At 42.7% G+C, this 24,001-nt stretch overlaps 3 protein-coding genes across 6 annotated transcripts in view; all 3 read left to right on the forward strand.

The window, feature by feature from the left end:
* The window catches only part of LOC122873026 (NACHT, LRR and PYD domains-containing protein 12-like), a 657,912-nt gene that overhangs the window by 174,632 nt on the left and 459,279 nt on the right, over positions 1-24,001 (forward strand). The window lies entirely within an intron of this gene.
* The window catches only part of LOC122873083 (E3 ubiquitin-protein ligase Midline-1-like), a 243,179-nt gene that overhangs the window by 151,209 nt on the left and 67,969 nt on the right, over positions 1-24,001 (forward strand). The gene's annotated exons all lie outside the window — the stretch shown is intronic.
* Positions 22,726-24,001, forward strand: part of LOC122873028 (NACHT, LRR and PYD domains-containing protein 12-like) — a 1,034,258-nt gene continuing 1,032,982 nt past the window's right edge. For all 3 annotated transcript variants that reach the window (XM_044189269.1, XM_044189274.1, XM_044189271.1), the window contains exon 1: positions 22,726-23,045. The gene's annotated coding sequence lies outside the window, so the exon portion shown is untranslated. The remainder of the gene's footprint in view (positions 23,046-24,001) is intronic.

A 24,001-nucleotide genomic window follows, 5' to 3' on the forward strand; every position in this document is an offset into this window, starting at 1 on the left:
TGCTTTCATCAACAAGGAAGGATTTTTCTAACACTGAGCAGTGCCATTTTTAAGGCGCATGTAGAGGCTTTGGTGACAGACTTAGATGCAGCAGGTTTAATATGTACACAAGTACCATGATGGTTCACAGATTTATAGATTTTACAATCTGCCTGCTGCTGATCCTGACTGGGATCAACCCAGCCAGAGGACAATGTGATTGACTGGCAGTACCTGATTTTGAAGCAGGGTGACGTAACGCAGGACCTCCAGGACGTCATGCTGTGAAGGTCTTGCAGGAGTGCAGGGTGAGTTCATGTTTGTGATAAATTACGTGATCACAAGTGGTATGGGTCGAGGCGATCCTGTTTAAAACGTTGCGGTTGGTTAAGGAAGGAAGTGAAGTTAAAGCACCTGTTGATGAGATGTGAGCTCTTTTGTTTGTTCTGTTGTCTCCGCTGCAATGTCATAAATGGTAATACCTGAGTTTGGTGGAGGAAGTATTCAGTTGTATTTATTTGTATAGCGCCAATTCATAACAGAAGTTATCTCATTGCACTTTTCCTATAGAGCAGGTATAGAGCATACTCTTTTATATTATTTACAGAGACCCAAAATTCCCACGATGAGCAAGCACTTGGCGACAGTGGCAAGGAAAAACTTCCTTTAAGAGGCAGAAACCTCGAGCAGAACCAGACTCAATGGTGGGCAGCCATCCGCCATGTTGAGTTGAGAGAGAGAGAGAGAGAGAGGGGGGAGAGGGAAGCACAATGCATATTCCACCTAGAATTTTAAAATAGTAATAATATAATGGTAGTGGTAATTTTAATATTAATAAAGTAATAATAATAGATATGACAGTCAAAGGAATAATAATGACAGTATTAGTAACGGAGCCAACAACAACAACTGTAGTAGCAGTTGTCGAGCAGGAACACAGGGGCAGCAGGTGGCCCACAACCACAGATCCAGACTCTGCAGCTCTGGAGGCAGAAATACCTGCTGAAAGCAACAGAAGAAGAGAGGAGAGAAACAAGAAAGCACACAACTACCGGAGAGAGAAGATGTTGATTTAGTAACAAGCAATAAGGGAGCCAGTGCAGAGAAGCTAATATTGGAGAAATATGATCTCTTTTCCTAGTTCTTGTCAGTACACATTCAGACCCTTTACTTCAGTAAAAGTACAAATACTCCACTATAAGTAAAAGTCCTACATTCATGAATTACCTAAGTAAAAGTATGTAAGTTTTATCATCAAAAAGTACTTAAAGTAAGAAAAGTTAAAGGACTCATTGTACAGTAAAACGTTCCCTGTCAGTGTTTTACTATTTTACTTGGTGAATATGATGTTATTATTACTGACAGAAATTATGAACAAAAGTACTAAAATAAAACCCAAACTACCAAAATAAGAGCTATGCCATTATGTCATGTCGTTTGGAGCTGTAAAAAGAGTACAGCTCTGTTGGCTTTAGTATTTTGGGCCAGGTATCTGATGGTTGTACATACTTAATATCCAAATATTCAGTTTGGTGTATTTTTAAACTGAGGCCCAACCAGCAGCACTAAGCTCAGATCAACACCAAGAACATGAAACCAGGTTTAATGGAGTACGGCAGGGAGTAAATACAGAGGCAGGCTGCCACACTCACTCACGCACACTGTAAGACTGATTGGGCAGTATGGCGGGTCAGTGAACTGCAGCTGTGATGTATTATTGATGAGGGAAGGCAGCAGGTGATAATAGTGGAGCATCTCCATGAAACTGAAGAAGATAGAAGCTGTGAGGCTGCGGCTCGTCTGAACGACCACAACGTTCACCTCAATCACAGACAAACATCTGATTCACTTTACATCCAAAAACACTTAAGTTTCCTTTTGGTCTGAATCTGCTTTTCCTGTTTTGGGCCTCTTAGTTTTAATGAAGAGAAATCCTGACTTCAGTAGAACTTAAAATGAAGTTGGACAAACACAAGTTTGCACAGATGGAGCCACATGTGGGTCTCCAGCGCCTCCATGTGGCTTCTGGAGCACATTACAATAAACAGGAACTAACCTGTGTCAGGTGACAGTAAACATCTGCCATCTGTTGTGTGCTGCTCAAAGGTTCCTGTCCAGGTCTCATTCAGAGGATCTGATCTCACAACCAACAGTCCTCCACAATGGTTCTATGATGACATCATGTTTCATGAATTAACCTACTCACTTCGTCCACAGTGATTGGTGACAGGTCTGTGAATGGTGAATTCATGTGCTCCTTGGATGGTCCCATTTCTTCGTTCTTCCGACTTCGAAGCTTTAAGTCGTAATGTGGAAACAACATTTTATTGGTCAGAGCATTTACAAGCTTTTCTAGTATTAGCAGTATAGTATAGTATTAGTATTAGTAGCAAGTCATGTACCAAAATTTTCGCAGACTTTCCGAGTTGTTGTTCCAGTTTGAGGGGGCGTTCATGTGAATTTTCCCAGTCAAGAAATCATTTTTCTGATAATTCAAACACCACATGAATGCAGCATTAGTAGTCATTAAAACACACAATCGATAGATAAATAGATAGTTGCCATGTCAAGTATTTTCTACTGTCATAGATTTTATACATGCGTCACAACTTCTGCCTCAGTTCTGTTTTCGTTCATTCGGTCTCTCTGTCCCTCCAGCCACAGTCCTCAGTCCTAAGGCCACTTTATGCCATTTTCCATCCATCCACCATGTGCCCTCAGACTTTCCCTCCTTTCCCCATCACCTGACTGCCCGGCCCATCTACACACCTGTTCCCACGTCATCATTAGTCACTCTACATATACTGGTCCACTTCTATTGTTCCCTTGCCACTTCGTTAAAGTTGGACTGTGTCTCATGCCTTTTGCTTTCTAGCCTCTGGATTGTGTTAGTTGGTATCTGAGACCTAAACCTGTTACCTGCCTGTTTTGAACCTCTGCATGATCTTTTTTGATCTTTCCTACCCTCTGGATGTGTTCGCCTGTTTAGACTGCCTTCCTGGTTTCGACCCTTGCCAGTCTCATTACTCTGTAAGCCTCCGTACCTCCATTTCTCAATGAAATCACTGAACTCACGCTGTCTGCCTCGACTGTCTGCATTTGGGTCCTTTTCCTCGCCGGCTGATTTCACCCCAGTGTCAACGTCAAACATTGTTTTCAGTTGTCCAAACAAGTCTTCACTCTTTAATGGAGTTGTTCTATAAAAACAGACATATACTTACTGGTTTCATGTTTCTAGACTTAAAAACACAGCGCCTTTACAAAGTTTCAGCCCCCTGATTTTTTTTTTTCCTGTGACACCTTCAAATCTGAACTTATGGAATAAGTTTTCTCTCCCTTTACTAACACAGTAAATTCAACACATTCATGACCAAAAACATGTTTGAATTAAAATGAAATGTCCTTGTTGAGCTGCAGTGGAGGTACAGAAACAAAAAGAGGGAACTTTGTTCTAAAACAGACTGTAACTTTGTAGATCAACACTTGATTTGTGTAACTCAGACTGCTGAAGCCTCATATCAACTTCATCAAATAATTTTTACACAGAATGAGGACTGTGGATTTTGCCTTCCATTTCTTACAGTGTAGTCGTGTTAGGAAGGCATCACTTCACAGTCAGCGTGGACAGGAGGAGTGATTACAGCCACCAACCACTCTGTCAACGTACAGACTTTTGTATTAAAATATTAAGACTTGAAAAATGTGAACTGAACCTTTAAATTCAGCCACCAACCACTCTGTCAGAATCAGAAATCAGAAATACTTTATTGATCCCCGAAGGGAAACTCTTTGTTACAGCAGCTCGTCTTTATGTCAGTGCACACAGGAGAAGTACTAGCAAAAAATATTTAATACAATACACTATAAAAACTATAAAACAGGTCAGAAAATAAATTAAGTACCAAGTGGGTATAAGTATAAAATAAAATAAGTGTGAGGTACCAAGTGGGTTTACCGGTTGATGATGATAATACAGTATAAATGCAATGTAATAATATAAGTAATAAGTAGTATTGCAACAGCAGTAATGGAGGTATGAATAATAAATAGTAAATAGGAAAAAAAACAAAAACTAAGTATTGCACATGAGTGTTACGATGATGATGTTAATGATCAATGTCCAGTTTAGTGACTTAGGGTCATACAGACTGACACTTAGAGGGAGGAGTTGACTTCCTGTGGCGCTCTGTGGTGCTTTTTGGGGGGATGAGCATGCAACAGCATACAGGACAGCACTGGCCACCACAGACTCATAAAACATCTTCAGCATTGTCCAGCAGATGTTGAAGGACCTCAGCCTCCTCAGAAAATAGAGGCGGCTCTGGCTCTTCCTGTAAACAGCTTGAGTGTTCTTAGCCCAGTCCAGTTTATTAAGTGTACTCCCAGGTACTTGTAGTCCTCTACAATGTCCACACTGACCCCTGGATGGAAACCGGGGTCACTGGTGCCTTGGCCCTTCGTAGGTCTACAACCAGCTCCTTAGACTTTGTCGCATTGAGCTGCAGATGGTTCTGCTCACACCATGAGACAAAGTTCCCCACCACAGCCCTGTACTCAGACTCATCACCACCGCTGATACATCCCACCACAGCAGAGTCATCAGAAAACTTCTGAAGGTGGCAGGACTCTGTGTGGTAGCTGAAGTCTGTGGTGTAGATGGTGAAGAGGAAGAGAGAGAGGACAGTCCCCTGAGGGGCCCCAGTGTTGCTGACCACGCTGTCTGACACACAGGGCTGCAGGCTGACCATGGGACACGAGGGGGCCTGCACCTGCATCGCTGCCAGCTTCTCCCCAGCAGGGCAGGCCGGATGGTGTTGAAAGCACTGGAGAAGTCAAAAAACATGACCAGCACTAGTCTCTCAATGGACTTCATTATGTGGGAGGTCAGTGCCACCGGTCTGTAGTCCTTGGAGCCACTGGGACGTGGCGTCTTCGGCACAGGAACGAGGCAAGATGTCTTCCACAGAATGGGGACCCTCTGGAGACTCAGGCTCAGGTCGAAGACATGTTGAAGAACTCCACATAGCTGGGGGGCACAGACTTTTAGCAACCCGGAGCTAATGCCATCGGGGCCTGCAGCCTTGTTTGAGTGGAGTTTCATCAGCTGTCCTCTCACCTGGTCAGCAGTCAGGCACACAGCAGAGGTTACAGGTGGAGGAGGGGGGAGTCATTAGTGTGAAGAGGGCTGTTAGCCTGATGGGGAGGGGGGAGCAGTGGACTCAGAGGAGCTTGAGGGCCGACAGCAGCTGAGTTAGAGGGGGGATGAGCAGGTTTGTTGGCCCTGTCCACGCTGCCTTCAACTCCTCTGCTGCCAGTCGGTCTGAAGCCAGTGATGGTCTTCATGCCGCTCCAGACCTCCCTCATGTTGTTCTGCTGGAGTTTCCGCTCCAGGTTCCTCCTGTACTTCTCCTTGGCCTCCCTGATTTTCACCTTCAGGTCGGCCTGATAGCCCAGGATGTCCTTGATGTCCTTTGTTACCCACGGTTTGTTATTTGGATAACAATGAACCATCTTAGTTGGGACATTGCAGTCCACACAGAGGTTAATGTAGCCAGTGATGCACTCAGTGAGCCCATCAATGTCCTGTCCATGAGGGGGGATGTAAACAGCCACAACAATGGCATGTGAGAATCCACGTGGCAGATAATATGGCCAGAGTCCCACAGCTAACAGTTCAATGTCCGGGCTACAGATACTCTGCTTGATAGTAACGTGACCAGGGTTACACCATCTGTTGTTGACCAGAACAGCAAGCCCGCCGCCTTTCTGCTCACCGCTCCCGGTGTGATCCCTGTCGGCCCGAATAGTCTGAAAGCCGTCGATGGAAACGTTATGATCTGGGATATCCTGGTGTAGCCATGTTTCTGAGAAGCACATAGAGCTACACTCACTGAACTCCATCAGACTCCGGGCTAACGCCGTTAGCTCGTCCATTTTATTTGCCAGTGATCTCACGTTGCCCATGACGAGAGAAGGCAGACATGGCTTAAATCTCTTGTTCTTAAGTCTCTTTTGTCTGCACCCCTCTCTCTTCCCTCACGGCTTCGTTCCACCTCTGCATCCTCGGTGTGTCCTCCTCCAGATCTCAGTGGGGACATCGGTAGTCCTGGGCGCCATGCCGCTCGGCTTCAGCGCGATCAGCTGTTCCCTGGTATAAACAATGCGGCCCAACAGCTGTTCTGCAGCGGTGCCCTGACCGAGTAGCAGAAGAAGAAGTTCCATGGCGAAAAAAAGTACCAAAACACTTTCTACTCTCATTTTCACAAAGAGCGTAGTTTAAATTACACTTACACACAAGTTACTCAAGTTTGGAAGAAAAGGAAGAAAAGGAAAGCTAAAAGTTGGAAAAAGTAAGACAACGACACGGAGCTACGGCAACAGGCAACATGCGGGCTGGCGCATGCGCACTAACTACATACAGACTTTTGTATTAAGATATTAAGACTTGAAAAATGTGAACTGATCCTTTAAATTCAGCCACCAAACATTGATGGTGTTGTTATTGAATTAATACAGAGCAAATATTTGAAAGAGACAGTTTGACTGTAAATGTGTGTCAGATGTGTGCAGGTTAGTTTCAGTCGACCTCTCTGTCTCTTTCTTGATGCAGGTTGTGTTTGTCACATGTTGTCATGAGTTTACAGACTGTTCTCCCTCCACATTCAATAATAAACCTGTTTTTCTTTTCCTTCTTGTTTTTGGGGCTTCAGAGTTCCTGCAGTTTGGACTTTGTGGAGCTCTGTCAGCGTCTCCAGCTGCTGTGAAAACTCTCCCATCAGAGCGCTGACTGCCAGAGCTTCTGCAACACTGCCGCCTGCTGCTGACTGGCAGCTCTGCAGCTCCCACTGGGTTTCTGCTCTCACGTCACACTGACGTTTCTGGACTTGGATTTGAAAGTATGAGGATGTGACAGCTGTCGGTCAGATGAACTCAGACACCAGCAGCGTCTGTCAGCGTCTGCAGACGAAGATAGAAAGTCTCTTTGACCTCATCTGGACGTGACTTTAACAGGTGAGAGCCCTGACAGGTAACATGACACACCTCTGATGAAGAAACTCTGCTGTCAGTCGTTATATTTTGGGGCTACATACTATATAGATTATATATTATCTATCTGTACTAGATGAGAGCAGTGAGTCATTCTTTCAACACTGTTATTGACTGTTTCTAGATCTGAATATTCATGAATTCATTCACTAATTATTCTATAATATGTGACTTTTTGGCCAAAATGAGCCTTTTCATGTTGAGTTTAGTCAGATTTAGTCAGCAGCAGGTAACAAGTTAAATTTTAATTTCAGCTGACGTCACTGCTGAGATATGAGCGAGATATCCTTTTAGTGTACATGAGGGTTCAAAGTTCCGTCTTCAGAGTGTCTGGACACAAAACTGATCCGTCTTCTTTATTAATGGCTTGGGTTTTACAGTTGGTGACGAGGATAGGCGTGTGTGTGTGTGCGCGTGTGTGTGTGTGTGTGTGTGTGTGTGTGTGTGTGTGTGCTAAAAGTGACATTTACCTAAATAATATGAACTTCACTTCATATAAATACTTAGAAATGTGCACACTCTTTTTATCTCTGCCTCCTCTGAGCATCTATACTGGGGTACCTTTGTTATGTTTTTCCTGTAATAAAATAGTTTAGTTAAGTATTCTTGTTTTACTCTCTTAATAAAACTGTTTGTTTTGAAACTGTATTTATGGTCCCCACAGTGTGAACTTCTCTTAACCTAAGTGACCACTTGACCATTCATTTAGCGCCACCATCAGGACATATTTTCTACACATATTCTAAAAGGCAGGTTATCAGTAAATGTCCTGGTCTCCTTCCTGCTCTTCAGAGGACAAACCTTTAAGGTCCTGACACACTGGGCCAACGGTCAGCCAAAGTCAGTGAGCGTCTGTAGCCCTACGTTTTGCGGTGTGTTCTGCACTGTCGGCCCTCGGTTTACCTCTCGCGCAGGCACAGAACGTATGTGCTAGTTGGCCCGTTCAATGTAGTCGGTGCGGTGTGTTCTAGTGTCACTTTTTGTCCAAGACACAGGTAACGTGAGGCGACGCAACAGTCTTTATCGGTTTGGTGTGTCAGAGCCTTTTGATTTCATTGACTCCATGATATTTCCTCTAGCACCACCCTCTGGACAAACGTTACATGTTTAGATTCGCTGCTGGTGAAACTAAGAACAGATAAATCATGAGGATGTGTGTTCATGTTGTGGCTGTAATGAACACTGCACCCTGTAGGGGGCACTGGCACCAGTTTACTCTGTTAGGTTAACACACATTCAGCAGATGCCATCTCAGCTTTTCAATGGAATTCATGTGATTTGGTGTGTTCAAACTAAATCACATATTTAAAGATATTCAATTGTAAATACATTTTTATATTGATTTTAATAAAAAATATTAATAGTTCAGACACCTAGCATAACACGTTTACTTTCTTAAAAAGCTGAAAAAACACATTTTGTTTGTTTTCCCCCTTTAATTCCCTTGAAGATTATGTGAAGGCAGAGTGCTGTATCTGCCTCTGTCGGGCAGCACTGTACCCTGACTACTCCAGGTGTGTGTTGCACTTTGGTCTGTTTCAAACATTCAAATGATTCTAGACAGACTGAACATTTGAATCTACACAGAAATCACTGAACAACAGATGTGTTTAGAGTAAATGCTTAGCATTACACGTTTCTTTTGCTATGTTACAGATGTCCCCATAGGGGGGCAGATTTCAGTCAGGTGTGTGTCAGGTGGGCAGGGCAGGGGGCGGTCCATGTTCAGCAGGTATCTGATGAGTTATTTCCAGTTGAGAGTTTGAGTCCACTTTGTCTGTAGGTTGAAATGCCTTCATTACACACTCAGGAACAACTGGGATGTTGTGGGTTCGAAGATTTATTTAATGCAGTGCCACCCCAGCTCCTGGAGGACCCCTCTCTCCTGCTCTGCTCACACCTGAAAGCCTTTGTTTCTAGAGTTCAGTCAGATTGAACTTTGACACATGAGATCCCTCCAAGGTCCAGGCAGTCTGAGAGAGGAGACTGATGCTAAAAGCTCTGGCTGGACCTATAATGTACCTGTCACTGGTTAGGTAATTCAAGTCAAGTCAGTTTTTTTGTATAGCACATTTCATACACAGGTAAACTCAAAACATTAACCAAATGAAATAGAAAACACATAAATACTCCTACCCTAACTACCAAAAGCCTGAGAGAAAAGCAAAGTTTGCTTTTAAAAGAAGATACAGTTGCAGCAGATCTCAGGTCATCAGGCAGTTTGTTCCAGAGAACAGCACCATAGTAACTAAATGCACCTTCACCTGATTAGTTTTAATTCTAGGTACATTTATCAGACACATGCTTGATGATCTGAGGGATCTGATTGGGCTATAGCCAGTGAGCAGGTCGGAAATATATTTAGGAGCCATCCCATTTAGGGCCTTGTAAACAAGCAGTAATACCTTAAAGTCAATTCTGTTCTGTACTGGCAGCCAGTGAAGTGTTATCAGTACAGGTGTAATGGGTTGTATTTTGCTAGTCCGGCTTAGCATTCTGAATGAGCTGGAGTCTCCTTGTTGTCTTTTTGGGAAGTCCTGCAAAAAGGGCATTACAGTGATCTAACCTGCTGGAGATGAATGCATGGACCCATTTTTCAGAGTCAGACTGGGACAGGAAGCTCCTAAGTTTGGAAATGTTTTTTAAATGGTAGAAAGATGTCTTTGTAATAGTGGGGATTTGATGCTGGAAGTTAAGTTTGGCATCTGTAATAACGCCCAGGTTTCTGACATGCTCACTGTGCTTTAGAGAAAATGATAAGATGGATACAGTCTCCTGCCTTTGTACTTTTGGGCCTACTATCCGAATTTCTGTTTTTTCTTTGTTAAGTTGTAGAAGTATCGTAGAAAAGGTTTCAGTCGTCGTCATCTGGACACTGTTTTCAGAATCAAGACGTTTCGGCTCCCATCCGGAAGTCATTCTCAACTGTGAAAAAATGGGACGGGAACTAGAAATTTAAGCTACTCTGTGTTACATAAGCCCTGCCCTCAGGAAGGAATCTACCTGAGTATCTGTTAATAGCTAGTTTCACCTGAAACTGACCTAATTGTTTCCAAGATGGCCCAGTAATCAGTAATCAGGCGTATTGTTTTCTGGCTGCACCTACCGCATCACTGTTAAGTACCTGATTAGCATGTGATTGGCGTGACCAAGGTGTTGATACACTGTGATAGACTTTGGGCAGATTGAATCTCAGACCACCATTTCTGTTCAAAGAGGGGTTTTCTTTTTTCACAAAAAATGGCTTCCTTGACAACCCGTTCAAACCAACTCTTCTCTCTACTTAGAATCTTCACCTCGCTGTCTTCAACTGTGTGGTTTATAGCTTTTTCAGATTTAAATTTCTAGTTCCCGTCCCATTTTTTCACAGTTGAGAATGACTTCCGGATGGGAGCCGAAACATCTTGATTCTGAAAACAGTGTCCAGATGACTACGACTGAAACCTTTTCTACGATAGAACACTCCTGGACGAATGACGGACTACACCGTCTAAGTTGTAGAAGGTTTTGAGACATCCAGTGGTTGATGTCATCAATACATCTGACAAGCTCATTTACAGCACTGAGGTTGTCTAAGGAAAGTGAGATATACAGCTGTGTATCATCAGCATAGGAATAGTAGTATATGTTGTAATTCTGTATAATCGTACCAAGAGGGAGCATGTACAGATTGAATAGCAGTGGACCCAGAACTGACCATTGTGGAACCCCACAGAAAATGTTGACTTCTTCAGATGTGAAGTTGCCAAGAGATACTGAGAACGTCCTTCCTTTTAAATATGTTAAAGAACCACTGGAGAAGAGGTCCAGATAAGCCAATTAAATTTTCAAGTCTATTTGGTAGAATGTCATGATCAACAGTGTCGAAAGCGGCACTCAGGTCTAATAATAAAAGAATGGAAAGTCTGTTTGCATCGCTGCTGATTTTAAGATCATTGGTTACTTTGACAAGAGCCTAACACCCGACTGGTACGCATCATACAGGTTGTGGTAGGTTAGGTATCTGTGCAGTTGTTTGTAAACAACCTTTTCAAGGATTTTACTAATAACAGGAAGGTTGGAGCTTGGTCTATAGTTGCTAGTCGTGGATGGGTCTAGATTACTCTTTTTCAGTAATGGAGTACAACAGTACACTTGAGAGAAGTGGGGAAAACACCAGACTGTAGGGAAGCTTTAATGATATGCAGATGATCATCTTACAGGCAGTGAAAGAGACCTTTAAACAGTTTTGTGGGAATAGGGTCGAGAAAACAGGTGGGAGATTTAAGCTGCTGGACCACCTCGTCAAGATCACGGGTGAAAAATTACACATAGTAACCCGGATGGTTCGCTGATGTGAGGGGACAGACAGGATGGGTTCAATTTTTTTCTTGGAAGTAAGTGGCAAAGTCATTACATTTATCTGAAGACAGGAGTTCAGCAGGAGTTGATCTGGTGGGATTTATCAGTTGTGGAGAACAAAAAGTGAGCATTATTTTTATTGTCATTTTATTTATCATGTGATGTTGTCTTAAGATTTCCATTTATTTGTTATAGCAGTTAAGTGTATTTTTATAGATTTCATAATGTACCTTCAGCTCGATCTTTCGCCATTTACAGTGGGGCAAAAAAGTATTTAGTCAGCCACCAATTGTGCAAGTTCTCCCACTTAAAAAGATGAGGCCTGTAATTTTCATTATAGGTACACTTCAACTATGAGAGTCAGAAGGGGGGGAAAGAATCCAGAAAATGACGTTGTCTGATTTTTAATGAATTTATTTGCAAATCATGGTGGAAAATAAGTATTTGGTCAATAACAAAAGTTCATCTCAATATTTTGTTATATACCCTCTGTTGGCAATGACAGTTCAACCTCAAACTCTGTTCTGTAAGTCTTCACAAGTTTTTCACACACTGTTGCTGGTATTTTGGCCCATTCCTCCATGCAGATCTCCTCTAGAGCAGTGATGTTTTGGGGCTGTCGCTGGGCAACACGGATTTTCAACTCCCTCCAAAGATTTTCTATGGAGTTGAGATCTGGAGACTGGCTAAGCCACTCCAGGACCTTGAAATGCTTCTTACGAAGCCACTCCATTGCCCAGGCAGTGTGTTTGGGATCATTGTCATGCTGAAAGACCCAGCCACATTTCATCGTCAATGCCCTTGCTGATGGAAGGAGGTTTTCACTCAAAATCTCACGATACATGGCCCCATTCATTCTTTCCTTTACACAGATCAGTCGCCATGGTCCCTTTGCAGAAAAACAGCCCCAAAGCATGATGTTTCCACCCCCATGCTTCACAGTAGGTATGGTGCTCTTTGGATGCAACTCAGCATTCTTTCTCCTCCAAACACGACAAGTTGAGTTATTAAACCAAAAAGTTCTATTTTGGTTTCATCTGACCATGTGACATTCTCCCAATCCTCTTCTGGATCATCCAAATGCTCTCTAGCAAACTTCAGACGCGCCTGGACATGTACTGGCTTAAGCAGGGGGACACGTCTAGCACTGCAGGATTTGAGTCCCTGGCGGCGCAGTGTGTTACTGATGGTAGCCTTTGTTACTTTGGTCCCAGCTCTCTGCAGGTAGTTCACTAGTTCCCTCCCCCGTGTGGTTCTGGGATTTTTTCTCACCGTTCTTGTGATCATTTTGACCCCACGGGGTGAGATCTTGCGTGGAGCCCCAGATCGAGGGAGATTATCAAAGGTCTTGTATGTCTTCCATTTTCTAATACTTGCTCCCACAGTTGATTTCTTCACACCAAGCTGCTTACCTATTGCAGATTCAGTCTTCCCAGCCTGGTGCAGGTCTACCATTTTGTTTCTGGTGTCGTTTGACAGCTCTTTGGTCTTGGTCATAGCGGAGTTTGGAGTGTGACAGTTGTGGACAGGTGTCTTTTATACTGATAACAAGTTATTACCTGTATTAATACAGGTAACGAGTGGAGGACAGAGGAGCCTCTTAAAGAAGAAGTTACAGGTCTGTGAGAGCCAGAAATCTTGCTTGTTTGTAGGTGACCAAATACTTATTTTACCGATGAATTTACCAATTAATTCATTAAAAATCCTACAATGTGACTTCCTGGATTCTTTCCCCCCATTCTGACTCTCATAGTTGAAGTGTGCCTATGATGAAAATTATAGGCCTCTCTCATCTTTTTACGTGGGAGAACTTGCACAATTGGTGGCTGACTAAATACTTTTTTGCCCCACTGTACGTTGAGCCCTTCGGCAGGATCTTCATAGGCTCCTCATATTTTTCTCCAAGGAGCTTTGGGTTTTCCAGTGGTCTCTTTAGTTCTGATGGGAGCAATGCTGTCCATGATCTGACTTACAACAGAGTTGAAGTTGTCCATCATCTCATCACATGGTGGGGAGTGTATGCTTAGCGTATTCATAAATAAACATATCTGAAGTGTTGTTATGGATAAAACGCTTATTTATAAATCTGACTATATTGTCATGTTTGGGGATGCAGGACATATTAAAAGATGTAATAATAGCAGTTACTGTTATTTCGAGGCTATCAGAGGTAACCGCGTCGAGGGTGTGGCCTTGTTTATGTGTGGGCCCCGTAACATGCTGTGAAAATTCAAAGGTTTCTAGCACATTAAGGAGGAGTTTTGTGTCTGAGTTAGTGGGACTGTCAATAAGAATACTGAATTCGCCAGAGAGATAATGCAGTCATAGCCAATGATAATGTTATGACAGCATGAATTTATCTAGAAACCCTTTATTGAGCTTAGGGGGGTGATACACTGTGAGCAGCAAGGTAGGAAATACAGATTTAACAACCACAGCTAGATATTCAAAAGCTGAAGTGGTCATCATAGAGAACATTCTATTTGCTATAGTTTGAGGTTTTGTCATTTCCTGTTTTATTTTGTAGTGTGTTCCTCACCTTGTGTGTCTTGTGGTTTTACTTCCTGTCTTTGTTTGCTTTCCCTCCAGTTTTGATTGTTGGCCCCTCCTTGATTGTTTGCACCTGTGTCTCATTCTCTCACCTCCCCTAGGGTATTTAGTCTGGGTATCTTTCTTTGTTTATTGTCGCATCATTGTTGTTCCTGTCTTTTGTGTCTGGATTTTGGCCTTTACACTTTGCATGCTCCCTGTCAGATTTGTTTAGCCTTGTTGGACTCTTAGCTTGGTTTCTATCACTGGCAGCCGGTAGCCGGTATATCTGCCTACCTGCCGGTTACCTGTTTGTTGCCTGTCTGTCTGCTAGTACCTGCCTGTAAGCTACTTCACCCCAATAAACACTGTAGCCATCCGGCTACTTCATCCTGGTTTATTATTTTAACTACCTGTTTTCTTCAACCTTAGATCTCATAGCTCCTCTGAAAAATAGACCAAACTCAAAGACTAGAAAACAGCAATGGTTAAATGACAGTATTCAAAGCTGTAAAAAGAAATGCAGAAGAGCAGAACACAGATGGAAGAAATCAGGTCTCCAGGTCCACTTTGTGGCCGTGAAAGAGTTATTACGCCTTTATAATAGGATGGTGAAGGATGCAAGAACATGTAATTTCTCTGCACTTATTTCTGCCCATCAGCACAACCCCAGATTCCTATTTAAGACTGTGGATCAGTTAGTAAACCTTCCTCTCCTTGTGCTCCTGCTGATTGTGATGCTGATTGTGAAAAGATTCTTATTCTTCAATTCTTGTGCTGCTGGACTTAAGTGCTGCCTTTGACACAATTGATCATGGCATTCTTTTAGATAGACTGAAGCACTGGGTGGGCATATCTGGCACTGCACTAGACTAGTTGTACTTTGTTTTGATATATATAATATATATATAAAGTATTATTATTATTATTATTATTATTATTATTATTATTATTATCCTCATACCGCTTCCTGGTCATCTGCATTTGGGTCCACATACTGCACCCCATACGAAACTATTGCTTCTTGTGCAATGTGAAAATTTAAAATCAGCAGGTGCTGTTTCAGTTAGCTCTTTGTTACCTGTCTTGTCAAGCCAGGTCTCAGTAAGCAGAATACAGTCAAGGTAAACATGGCTCTGTTAAACATCCGAACACTTACAAATATGACTTTTGTTGTAAATGATCTTATCACTCAACATCAGCTAGATTTTGCTGCCATTTTCTCCGACATTTTGGTAGTTTTTATTGATTGAATACCAGGGTATTATATTGGAAAGTCAAACCTCGGTGCTGTTGATCACTTTTTATCAACCACAAAAGCATACAGCTTAATTCCTACCCCCAATCTCTAAATTGCTGTCAATTGCTTTTACTAACTATGATAAGATTCTTATAACTGGTAATATTAATTTACATATTGATAACATCTCGGACAGCAAGGCTATGGATTTTATGTACCTTTTTACATTCTTTTGAATTAATATATCAGATCACTACTGTTTTTAATATGAATATCACTGGTACAGCAACAAACCATTAAGCCTCATTAAAAGGCTTCTTTTTTTTTCAGCTGACCCATGCCTTTGTTTTCTCTCGTCTAGATTACTGTAATGCTCTCTATATTGGATTACCAAAAAAAAACACTGACACGCTGCAACTTGTTCAAAATCCAGCAGCAAGAATTTGAACAAAAACCAGGAAAAGAGACATATTAGAGCAGCACTAGCGTCATTACACTGGCTACCTGTTATGTTGAGGATTGATTTTAAAATGATTGTACTTGTTTTTATGGCCCTAAATGGTTTAGCACCTTAATACATCTCTGATTGTTTATCTGAGTTTGTTCCAAACCGTCCCCTCAGGTCGTTCAGCGCTGGTTTACTAAACATATGGTGAAGCAGCTTTTTGTTGTTATGCTTCAAAGGTTTGGAACAAACTCCCATCATAAATACGACCAGCAACTTCTGTTGATAGTTTTAGAACCAGCTCAAAACGTACTTTTATGAGCTTGCTTTTAACTAATTGCACCTTTTACTTATTGATTGATTTATTTTTATTTTTACATCAGTGTTGTTACTTGATATTTTTGTTTTTTGCATACTGGTTATATGGTTTTTATATCTTAAGATTGTTTTTATCATTATTAATTTGTTTTTATTACTAATTTGATCCTTGTGTTTCCTATTTTTAATACATTGATTGTTTTGTTTCCCTTGTGAAGCACTTTGAGCTCCATTCTATAATATGAGAAGTGCTGTATAAATAAAGTTTATTGTTTATTGGCACATATGCTTTCATCAACGAGGAAGGTTTTTTCTAACACTGAGCAGTGCCATTTTTAAGGCGCATGTAGAGGCTTTGGTGACAGACTTAGATGCAGCAGGTTTAATATGTACACAAGTACCATGATGGTTCACAGATTTATAGATTTTACAATCTGCCTGCTGCTGATCCTGACTGGGATCAACCCAGCCAGAGGACAATGTGATTGACTGGCAGTACCTGATTTTGAAGCAGGGTGACGTAACGCAGGACCTCCAGGACGTCATGCTGTGAAGGCCTTGCAGGAGTGCAGGGTGAGTTCAATGTTTGTGATAAAATACGTGATCACGAGTGGTTTGGGTCGAGGCGATCCTGTTTAAAACGTTGCGGTTGGTTAAGGAAGGAAGTGAAGTTAAAGCACCTGTTGATGAGATCCGCCATGTTGAGTTGAGAGAGAGAGAGAGAGAGAGAGAGAGACAGAGAGACACAGAGAGAGAGGTGGGGGAGAGGGAAGCACAATGCATATTCCACCTAGAATTTTAAAATAGTAATAATATAATGGTAGTGGTAATTTTAATATTAATAAAGTAATAATAATAGATATGACAGTCAAAGGAATAATAATGACAGTATTAGTAACGGAGCCAACAACAACAACTGTAGTATCAGTAGCAGGAACATGGGGGCAGCAGGTGACCCACAATCACAGATCCAGACTCTGCAGCTCTGGAGGCAGAAATACCTGCTGAAAGCGACAGAAGGAGAGAGGAGAGAAATGAGAAAGCACAGAACTACAGGAGAGAGAAGATGTTGATTTAGTAACAAGCAATAAGGGAGCCAGTGCAGAGAAGCTAATATTGGAGAAATATGATCTCTTTTCCTAGTTCTTGTCAGTACACATTCAGACCCTTTACTTCAGTAAAAGTACAAATACTCCACTATAAGTAAAAGTCCTACATTCATAACTTACCTAAGTAAAAGTATGTAAGTTTTATCATCAAAAAGTACTTAAAGTAAGAAAAGTTAAAGGACTCATTGTACAGTAAAACGTTCCCTGTCAGTCTTTTACTATTTTACTTGGTGAATATGATGTTATTATTACTGACAGAAATTATGAACAAAAGTACTAAAATAAAACCCAAACTACCAAAATAAGAGCTATGCCATTATGTCACGTCGTTTGGAGATGTAAAAAGAGTACAGCTCTGTTGGCTTTAGTATTTTGGGCCAGGTATCTGGTGGTTGTACATACTTAATATCCAAATATTCAGTTGGGGTATTTTTAAACTGAGGCCCAACCAGTAGCACTAAGCTCAGATCAACACCAAGAACGTGAAACCAGGTTTAATGGAGTACGGCAGGGAGTAAATACAGAGGCAGGCTGCCACACTCACTCACTCACGCACTCTTTAAGACTGATTGGGCAGTATGGTGGGTCAGTGAACTGCAGCTGTGATGTATTATTGATGAGGGAAGGCAGCAGGTGATAATAGTGGAGCATCTCCATGAAACTGAAGAAGATAGAAGCTGTGAGGCTGCGGCTCGTCTGAACAACCACAACGTTCACCTCAATCACAGACAAACATCTGATTCACTTTACATCCAAAAACACTTCAGTTTCCTTTTGGTCTGAATCTGCTTTTCCTGTTTTGGGCCTCTTAGTTCTAATGAAGGGAAATCCTAACTTTAGTAGAACTTAAAATGAAGTTGGACAAACACAAGTTTGCACAGATGGAGCCACATATGGGTCTCCAGCGCCTCCATGTGGCTTCTGGAGCACATTACAATAAACAGGAACTAACCTGTGTCAGGTGACAGTAAACATCTGCCATCTGTTGTGTTCTGCTCAAAGGTTCCTGTCCAGGTCTCATTCACAGAGGATCTGATCTCACCACCAACAGTCCTCCTCAATGGTTCTATGATGACATCATGTTTCATGAATTAACCTACTCACTACGTCCACAGTGATTGGTGACAGGTCTGTGAATGGTGAATTCACGTGCTCCATGGATGGTCCCATTTCTTCGTTCTTCCGACTTCGGTGTGTTCATGAGCTTTAAGTCGTAATGTGGAAACAACATTTTATTGGTCAGAGCATTTAAAAAACATGTTCATAGCTGTTTCTAGTATTAGTATACAGTATTAGTACAGTATAGTATAGTATTAGTATTAGTAGCAAGTCATGTACCAAAATTTTTGCAGACTTTCCGAGTTGTTTTTCCAGTTTGAGGGGGCGTGAATTTTCCCAGTCAAGAAATAATTTTTCTGATAATTCAAACACATGAATGCAGCATTAGTAGTCATTAAAACACACAATCGATAGATAAATAGAAAGTTGCCATGTCAAGTATTTTCTACTGTCATAGATTTTATACATGTGTCACAACGTCTGCCTCAGTTCTGTTTTCGTTCATTCGGTCTCTCTGTCCCTCCTCTCCAGCCACAGTCCTCAGTCCTAAGGCCACTTTATGACATTTTCCATCCATCCACCATGTGCCCTTGGACTTTCCCTCCTTTCCCCATCACCTGACTGCCCCGCCCATCTACACACCTGTTCCCGCGTCATCATTAGTCACTCTACATATACCGGTCCACTTCTATTGTTCCCTTGCCACTTCATTAAAGTTGGACTGTGTCTCATGCCTTTTGCTTTCTAGCCTCTGGATTCTGTTAGTTGGTATCTGAGACCTAAACCTGTTACCTGCGTGTTTTGTACCTCTGCATGATCTTTTTTGATCTTTCCTACCCTCTGGATGTGTTCACCTGTTTAGACTGCCTTCCTGGTTTCGACCCTTGCCAGTCTCATTACTCTGTAAGCCTATGTACCTCCATTTCTGAATGAAATCACTGAACTGACGCTTTCTGCCTCAAATGTCTGCATTTGGGTCCTTTTCCTCGCCGGCTGATTTCACCCCAGTGTCAACGTCAAACATTGTTTTCAGTTGTCCAAACAAGTCTTCACTCTTTAATGGAGTTGTTCTATAAAAACAGACATATACTTACTGGTTTCATGTTTCTAGACTTAAAAACACAGCGCCTTTACAAAGTTTCAGCCCCCTGATTTTTCCACATTTTTTTCCTGTGACACCTTCAAATCTGAATTTATGGAATAAGTTTTCTCTCCCTTTACTAACACAGTAAATTCAACACATTCATGACCAAAAACATGTTTGAATTAAAATGAAATTTCCTTGTTGAGCTGCAGTGGAGGTACAGAAACACAAAGAGGGAACTTTGTTTTAAAACAGACTGTAACTTTGTAGATCAACACTTGATTTGTGTAACTCAGACTTCTGAAGCCTCATATCACCTTCATCAAGTCATTTTTACACAGAATGAGGACTGTGGATTTTGCCCTCCATTCTTACAGTGTAATCGTGTTAGGAAGGCATCACTTCACAGGAGGAGTGGACAGGAGGAGTGATTACAGCCACCAACCACTCTGTCAGAATCAGAATCAGAAATCAGAAATACTTTATTGATCCCCGAAGGGAAACTCTTTGTTACAGCAGCTCGTCTTTACGTCAGTGCAAACAGGAGAAGTACTAGCAAAAAATATTTAATACAATACACTATAAAAACTATAAAACAGGTCAGAAAATAAATTAAGTACCAAGTGGGTATAAGTATAAAATAAAATAAGTGTGAGGTACCAAGTGGGTTTACCGGTTGATGATGATAATACAGTATAAATGCAATGTAATAATATAAGTAATAAGTAGTATTGCAACAGCAGTAATGGAGGTATGAATAATAAATAGTAAATAGGAAAAAAAACAAAAACTAAGTATTGCACATGAGTATTACGATGATGATGTTAATGATCAATGTCCAGTTTAGTGACTTAGGGTCATACAGACTGACACTTAGAGGGAGGAGTTGACTTCCTGTAGTGCTCTGTGGTGCTTTTTGGGGGGATGAGCATGCAACAGCATACAGGATAGCACTGGCCACCACAGACACATAAAACATCTTCAGCATTGTCCAGCAGATGTTGAAGGACCTCAGCCTCCTCAGAAAATAGAGGCGGCTCTGGCCCTTCCTGTAAACAGCTTGAGTGTTCCTATCCCAGTCCAGTTTATTAAGTATACTCCCAGGTACTTGTAGTCCTCTACAATGTCCACACTGACCGCCTGGATGGAAACCGGGGTCACTGGTGCCTTGGCCCTTCGTAGGTCCACAACCAGCTCCTTAGACTTTGTCGCATTGAGCTGCAGATGTTTCTGCTCACACCATGAGACAAAGTTCTCATCACCACCGCTGATACTTCGCACCACAGCAGAGTCATCAGAAAACTTCTGAAGGTGGCAGGACTCTGTTTGGTAGCTGAAGTCTGTGGTGTAGATGGTGAAGAGGAAGGGAGAGAGGACAGTCCCCTGAGGGGCCCCAGTGTTGCTGACCACACTGTCGGACACACAGTGCTGCAGGGACATGTGCTGTGGTCTGCCAGTCAGGTAGTCTACAATCCAGGACACGAGGGGGGCCTGCACCTGCATCGCTGCCATCTTCTCACCCAGCAGGGCAGGCCGGATGGTGTTGAAAGCACTGGAGAAGTCAAAAAACATGATCCTCACCGTGCTTGCCGGCTTGTCCAGGTGGGTGTTGATGCGGTTAAGCAGGAAGATGATGGCGTCCTCAACTCCAAGCCAGGGCTGGTAGGCGAACTGAAGGGGGTCCAGGAGGGGTCTGACCATGGGCCGCAGCTGTTCCAGCACTAGTCTCTCAAGGGTCTTCATTATGTGGGAGGTCAGTGCCACCGGTCTGTAGTCCTTGGAGCCACTGGGACGTGGCGTCGTCGACACAGGAATGAGGCAAGATGTCTTCCACAGAATGGGGACCCTCTGGAGACTCAGGCTCAGGTCGAAGGCATGTTGAAGAACTCCACATAGCTGGGGGGCACAGGCTTTTTGCAACCCGGGGCTAACGCCATCGGGGCCTGCAGCCTTGTTTGAGTGGAGTTTCATCAGCTGTCCTCCCACCTGGTCAGCAGTCAGGCACACAGCAGAGGTTACAGGTGGAGGAGGGGGGAGTCATTAGTGTGAAGAGGGCTGTTAGCCTGATGGGGAGGGGGGAGCAGTGGACTCAGAGGAGCTTGAGGGCCGACAGCAGCTGAGTTAGAGGGGGAATGAGCAGGTTTGTTGGCCCTGTCCACACTGCCTTCAACTCCTCTGCTGCCAGTCGGTCTGAAGCCAGTGATGGTCTTCATGCCGCTCCAGACCTCCCTCATGTTGTTCTGCTGGAGTTTCCGCTCCAGGTTCCTCCTGTACTTCTCCTTGGCCTCCCTGATTTTCACCTTCAGGTCGGCCTGGATTGCCTTCACCTCCTCCCTATTACCATCAGTAAAGGCCCTCCTCTTGGCATTCAGAATGTCCTTGATGTCCTTTGTTACCCACGGTTTGTTATTTGGATAACAATGAACCATCTTAGTTGGGACATTGCAGTCCACACAGAAGTTAATGTAACCAGTGATGCACTCAGTGAGCCCATCAATGTCCTCTCCATGAGGGGGGATGTAAACAGTCACAACAATGGCATGTGAGAATCCACGTGGCAGATAATATGGCCGGAGTCCCACAGCTAACAGTTCAATGTCCGGGCTACAGATACTCTGCTTTATAGTAACTTGACCAGGGTTACACCATCTGTTGTTGACCAGAACAGCAAGCCCACCGCCTTTCCGCTCCCGGTGTGATCCCTGTCGGCCCGAACAGTCTGAAAGCCGTCGATGGAAACATTATGGTCCAGGATATCCTGGTGTAGCCATGTTTCTGAGAAGCACATTAAACTACACTCACGGAACTCCGTCTGACTCCGGGCTAACGCCGTTAGCTCGTCCATTTTATTTGCCAGTGATCTCCCGTTGCCCATGACGAGAGAAGGCAGACATGGCTTAAATCTCTTATTCTTAAGTCTCTTTTGTCTGCACCCCTCTCTCTTCCCTCGCCGCTTCGTTCCTCCTCTGCATCCTCGGTGTGTCCTCCTCCAGATCTCAGTGGGGACATCGGTTGTCCTGGGCGCCATGCTGCTCGGCTTCAGCGCGATCAGCTGTTCCCTGGTGTAAACAATGTGGCCAAACAGCTGATCTGCAGCGGTGCCCTGACCGAGTAGCAGGAGAAGAAGTTCCAGGGCGATAAAAAGTACAAAAACACTTTCTACTCTCATTTTCACAAAGAGCGTAGTTTAAATTACACTTACACAGGAGTTACTCAAGTTTGGAAGAAAAAAAGTAAGACGACGAGACGGAGCTACGGCAACAGGCAGCATGCGGGCTGGCGCATGCGCACTAACTACATACAGACTTTTGTATTAAGACATTAAGACTTGAAAAATGTGAACTGATCCTTTAAATTCAGCCACCAAACATTGATGGTGTTGTTATTGAATTAACACAAAGCAAATATTTGAAAGAGACAGTTTGACTGTAAATGTGTGTCAGATGTGTGCAGGTTAGTTTCAGTCGACCTCTCTGTCTCTTTGTTGATGCAGGTTGTGTTTGTCACATGTTGTCATGAGTTTACAGACTGTTCTCCCTCCACATTCAATAATAAACCTGTTTTTCTTTTCCTTCTTGTTTTTGGGGCTTCAGTGTTCCTGCAGTTTGGACTTTGTGGAGCTCTGTCAGCGTCTCCAGCTGCTGTGAAAACTCTCCCATCAGAGCGCTGACTGCCAGAGCTTCTGCAACACTGCCGCCTGCTGCTGACTGGCAGCTCTGCAGCTCACACTGGGTTTCTGCTCTCACGTCACACTGACGTTTCTGGATTTGGATTTGAAAGTATGAGGATGTGACGGCTGTCGGTCAGATGAACACAGACACCAGCAGCGTCTGTCAGCGTCTGCAGACGAAGATAGAAAGTCTCTTTGACCTCATCTGGACGTGACTTTAACAGGTGAAAGCCCTGACAGGTAACATGACACACCTCTGATGAAGAAACTCTGCTGTCAGTCGTTATATTTTGGGGCTACATAATATATATATATATATATATATATATATATATATATATATATATATATATATATATATATATATATTATCTATCTATACTAGATGAGAGCAGTGAGTGATCTGAATATTCATGAATTCATTCACTTATTATTTGTGACTTTTTGGCCAAAATGAGCCTTTTCATGTTGAGTTTAGTCAGATTTAATCAGCAGCAGGTAACAAGTTAGATTTTAATCTGACTTTACTGCTGAGAAATAAGGGAGAGGCAGAACTGGTCTGACAGCCTGAATCCTTTTAGTGTAAGTGAGGGTTCAAAGCTTCGTCTTCAGAGTGTGGGTGCGGACACAAAACTGATCCGTCTTCTTTATTAATGGCTTGGGTTTTACAGTTGGTGACGAGGATAGGCGTGTCTGTGTGTGTGTGTGTGTGTGTGTGTGCCCTAAAAGTGACATTTACCTAAATCATATGAACAACTTCACTTCATATAAATACTTAAATTATCAACACTCAACTAACAATTGTAGTGGCAATTCCTTCGGAATAAAGAAACACTCAAGGCAATCACTTGTCTTTCTGTAGGTTTACTTCAAGCATCTGCAGACGGACTCACAGCAGCAAAAACATACATCAGTATAATCTGCTCCGAATGAGTACAGAGGGAAAAGAGCATCAGTTATTTATCCAGTCTTCAGGGTCAGACTCCTCAGCCCAGGGAGAAGAGTGTCCCTGAAGTCTGGACAAACAGTCAGTAGGATAATTTGTAGTTCCATGTCATCATTATCAGTGTACTGTTCTCATCTCACAGTCCAAACAATCATACACAGATGAAGTATTGACGCCAAACAATTATAATAATATCTGTATATTATTATATCAGAGAGTCTGTTTGTTCTTGCC

Source organism: Siniperca chuatsi, linkage group LG3, assembly GCF_020085105.1.
Source record: "Siniperca chuatsi isolate FFG_IHB_CAS linkage group LG3, ASM2008510v1, whole genome shotgun sequence".
Classification (NCBI taxonomy): Eukaryota; Metazoa; Chordata; class Actinopteri; order Centrarchiformes; family Sinipercidae; genus Siniperca; species Siniperca chuatsi.